The sequence below is a fragment of the Colobus angolensis genome, unplaced genomic scaffold, assembly GCF_000951035.1.
Source record: "Colobus angolensis palliatus isolate OR3802 unplaced genomic scaffold, Cang.pa_1.0 Scaffold41, whole genome shotgun sequence".
NCBI classification, from domain to species: domain Eukaryota; kingdom Metazoa; phylum Chordata; class Mammalia; order Primates; family Cercopithecidae; genus Colobus; species Colobus angolensis.
The window spans coordinates 12,315,244-12,320,151 of NW_012117488.1; the positions used below are offsets into that span (position 1 = coordinate 12,315,244).

Here is a 4,908-nt window from a genome sequence, read left to right on the forward strand (position 1 = left end):
TCATTTCCTAAAAATAGCTTTCCTGTTTTGCTTTTGGTGAACATGGGTCACAAGAGAGATTCTTGTGGGAGATCTTGTGGGAGGGTGAAAATTAAGTTGCAATCATTTTGTAGCACACACACACTGCTCACCTCAGTGTAAGCCAGAGACCAGATCTCCAGCTATTTCATCTTCCTCTAGATCTTCCTATAACTCTTCTCAATTCTGAGCCAGGTGTATTTTTAGTTTCATAAGAAGGACCCCAGAATCTGCAGGACAGCCATACCCTCAACATCAGAGGCAACAAGACTGATAGGAGGTTTCATCCATGTCAAGCCAACTTGTGCTTGTGGACTCTAGCTTGTTCTTGCACTCCTCCATTTTACATTCATCTTTCCTTTTCTGTTGCCTGCCCTGTAGTCTTCAAGTACCAACAGCAACAGATGCACAGATGACAGCTTTACAGAAACTGCTTAGCCAGCTCCTACAATTGTGTAAGGTAAAATCCTTGTAACAAAATCCTTTATGTGTGTGTATGTGTACATGTGTGTGTATACTTATATATATGTATGGATGCGGTGGCTCACACCTGTAATCCCAGCACTTCGGGAGGCCAAGGCAGGTGGATCACGAGGTCAAGAGATCGAGACCATCCTGGCTAACATGGTGAAACCCCATCTCTACTAAAAATACAAAAAAATTAGCCGGGCATAGTGGCAGGCGCCTGTAGTCCCAGCTACTCGCGAGGCTGAGGCAGGAGAATGGCGTGAACCCGGGAGGCGGAGCTTGCAGTGAGCCGAGATCGCGCCACTGCACTCCAGTGCATACATACATACAATAATATATGCATACATTTGCTTATAAGACAAGTATGATACATAACTTGTTTGTGTGTATATATATATATCTTAGTACTCTTGCTTCTCTAATTGACTCCTGACTGATTTATTAATAACTTCTTTATTTCAGACTTTAAAAATAAGATTCAGTCCGTGTTGGTAAAAAGCCATAGAGAAGAGGCGCACAAAAATTCTGAGTAAAATATAATTCACATGGGGTAGAATGAGCACTATTCCACTAACTCTGTGACAAAGAGGGCACATACAGGTTTGGATGAGAATTTAAACTACAAGGGCTTATACTGTTAATCATCCCAGAAGTGTTCAGTAATATCTATATTACTGATATTCTAGGCTCCCTCTTACACTGGGAAACACTTGGGACACAATCATGGTCAGAAGAGATATTTCACTACAGCTACCATCATAATTTGCCTCCCTTAGTGATGCTGCTTGTGCTCACCCTCAGCCATTTTCCCCTGGAAAACCAGGAATGGGAAGACAGAAATTTTTGGAAATCTAATCTTTCATCCTGAAGACAAGTGATCTGTGTCTCAAAGTTGCCTTCCTCTTCTATGTTCGGCATAAACGAAATTCGAAAAAAATCTAGTGACATGGTATGAGTCATATCAGTTAAGATATCATCAGTTATTTGCCATGGTGTGGTATTTATTATGACATTTTAGACCTGGACAAAGTAATAAAACTAATTTGATCCCAACTCTCCATGTTACAAATGAGGAAACTATGGTTTAAAGACATTACTGTCAAATTTGCCAAAGCCACATAAGTATTTAGTGACAAGTTTCTAAGGGGAATTATGTTCTCGTGCAAACAGGATGTCCAATGAGGTTTTTTTCTTCCTAGAGGTTTAAAGCAATTCTGGAAGAACTAAACTTTTTGAATTTCTTTATAGAATATGACCAACAAATAATGCTATAGAGCTTCACATTTATTTTCCTGTCCTGAAGTAGGTAACATTAGCCTTGAAAATTGTTTTGCATACTGACAGCTTTCAAGATGGAGAGGAGAAGCCTGGAAAATTTTAAATAACCCTGATGCTACTTATTTTACAGAGCATACAGTCCCATTGGTGATCATTGCCATGTTTGTGGTGGTTAACCTGTGAACGCTGGCAGGAAATCAATGTGACCTCTTGTCTGGTTCCCATGCTTCAGAGAATCTCCCCCTTGATGGCTGAAGATTTAAGAACATCAATAAGTGCTTTTTTATTCTCTGAATATTTTCCTTTTTTTATGACATGAATCAAAATATTTTTGCTTTTTAGGAATATTTCTCACTCTTTTTAGATTTTGAATTCAATTGGGAAGGTGTTAATGAGACCTTGGTTAGAAATGTCATTCCCATCTGGGATGGGACAATCTTTCACAACCAGAAACTGAATTTTAAACTTTGTCAAGTCACATAAAAAATAAGTATCTCAGCAGGGCATGGTGGCTCACACCTGTAATCCCAGCACTTTGGGAGGCCAAGGTGAGCAGATCACAAGGTCAGGAGTTCAAGACCAGCCTGGCCAAAGTGGTGAAACTCTGTCTTTACTAAAAATACTAAAATTAGCCAGGAGTGGTGGTGCGCACCCGTAGTCTCAGCTACTCAGGAGGCTGAGGCAGGAGAATCACTTGAACCCTGGAGGAGGAGGTTGCAGTGAGCCAAGATCACACCACTGCACTCCTGCCTGGGTGACAGAGTGAGAGTCCGTCTCAAAAAAAAAAAAAGAGAAAGAAAGAAAGACAGATTAGAAAAAGAAAAGTATCTCTGAAATACATTTAAGGATGGCTCGGAGTAAATTCATTCTCCCCTTTGAAAACAAATATGTACTCTTTCTCATGCTTCACCACAGCTTTCTTACATTCCCTCCTTCCCTACCCCTACCTCAGATAGACTCACAGGACACACAGACTCCCTAGTTATCTAACCATATGGTCAGGGAAAAAATAATTGATTATAGTGCCAGGTAGGTAGTGTTGGTTGTAATTTTTAGTCAGAGAAGAACTTTGATGGTAGACAGAGTGGATTTTAAGTCCTTATTCATAAATCTACAAGCTTTGTGACCACAGCAAGTTACTTAAGTTAAGCCTGAGTTTCTTCATGTTTAGAATGGGAAAAATAATACTACTTAATTCACAGAGTTGCAGTGAGAGTTAAACGAGGTAGTGCGTATAATGTACATAACATAATCTAGCCAATTAATAACATGTTTTGAAAAATAAGTCATAGCTAGTTTAGCATTCAATCTCCTATTTCCTTAGTGGCTTTTCTTGAATTATTTTTTATTTTGGTCAATTGATAGATTAACCTGTAGGTTTGCCTAAGAGATGATTTTGAGATTTTTCAAAGAATACGTTTAAAACAACAACAACAACAACAACAACAAAAAGCAAAACTTCTTTGGCTGGATATCTTATCTACCTGACCTCCTTATTTATGAAATAAAGACTTGAGAGTAAGTTATTTTTAATTCCCTTTATGGAGTCAAATTATCTTTTTTTATTATTATATGACTTGTTCCTCACCTGGTCCAGACTCATTACCTTAAGTTAACCAATAAAATTGTACAGGAAAGACACACTAGGATAAGCCGAATGCATGTCGTTGGTAGGAGAAATGGAGATACTGAATATAAGAGAAATAGAGCTATAAATGTGTTAGCATCATGAGGTTAAAGAAAAGAGAACCTAGAAGGCCGGACGCGGTGGCTCACGCCTATAATCCCAGTACTTTGGGAGGCCGAGGTGGGCGGATCACGAGGTCAAGAGATCAAGATCATCCTGGCTAACATGGTGAAACCTGTCTCTACTAAAAACACAAAAAAAATTAGCCGGGCGTGGCAGCGGGCACCTGTACTCCCAGCTACTCCGGAGGGTGAGGCAGGAGAATGGCGTGAACCCGGGAGGCGGAGCTCGCAGTGAGCGGAGATGGTGCCACTGCACTCCAGCCTGGGCGACAGAGCAAGACTCCCTAGAATTGCAAGATAGGAACTCAGAAAGAAAATGGTCTTTTTAAGAAGGAAATCTAGGGCTTTGCAGACGCTGCCGCCCAGGAAATTCTTGTACTACTAGCCATGGTCAACCCTACCGTGTTCTTCGACATTGCCGTCGACGGCGAGCCCTTGGGCCGCGTCTCCTTCGAGCTGTTTGCAGACAAGGTTCCAAAGACAGCAGAAAATTTTCGTGCTCTGAGCACTGGAGAGAAAGGATTTGGTTATAAGGGTTCCTGCTTTCACAGAACTATTCCAGGGTTTATGTGTCAGGGTGGTGACTTCACACGCCATAATGGCACTGGTGGCAAGTCCATCTATGGGGAGAAATTTGAAGATGAGAACTTCATCCTAAAGCATACAGGTCCTGGCATCTTGTCCATGGCAAATGCTGGACCCAACACAAATGGTTCCCAGTTTTTCATCTGCACTGCCAAGACTGAGTGGTTGGATGGCAAGCATGTGGTCTTTGGCAAAGTGAAAGAAGGCATGAATATTGTGGAGGCCATGGAGCGCTTTGGGTCCAGGAATGGCAAGACCAGTAAGAAGATCACCATTGCTGACTGTGGACAACTCGAATAAGTTTGACTTGTGTTTTATCTTAACCACCAGACCATTCCTTCTGTAGCTCAGGAGAGCACCCCTCCACCCTATTTGCTCACAGTATCCTAGAATCTTTGTGCTCTCGCTGCAGTTCCCTTTGGGTTCCATGTTTTCCTTGTTCTCTCCCATGCCTAGCTGGATTGCAGAGTTAAGTTTATGATTATGAAATAAAAACTAAATAACAAAAAAAAAAAAAAGAAGGAAATCTAGGATTATTAAAGTAACCAATAAATCAATCTCAGGAAAGGTAAAGTGGAGGAAGTAGAATAAGCTTAGATTTCAGCCTTTGTTTTCTTCATAAAATAGGAGGCAAAGTGTTTGGGATGGAATTGGAAAAACAGGATAAGAAGTTAGAGAAGATCTCAAAGAGTTTTGTGGAAAATAATCTATGATACAGACAAGTATAGTGAAAAAGTGAGGAAAGAACTAAAGTCACAGAAGCTGAATTTGGGCTGGACCTCATCAGAGTGACTGGCTCTTTTGGAATGC

General features: G+C 40.8%; 1 pseudogene across 1 annotated transcript; it reads left to right on the forward strand.

The window, feature by feature from the left end:
• Window positions 1-3,861: 3,861 nt before the first annotated feature.
• Window positions 3,862-4,619, forward strand: LOC105521826 (annotated as a pseudogene). Its single transcript, XR_001003341.1, has one exon. The product of XR_001003341.1 is annotated as a peptidyl-prolyl cis-trans isomerase A pseudogene (transcript).
• Window positions 4,620-4,908: the final 289 nt, after the last annotated feature.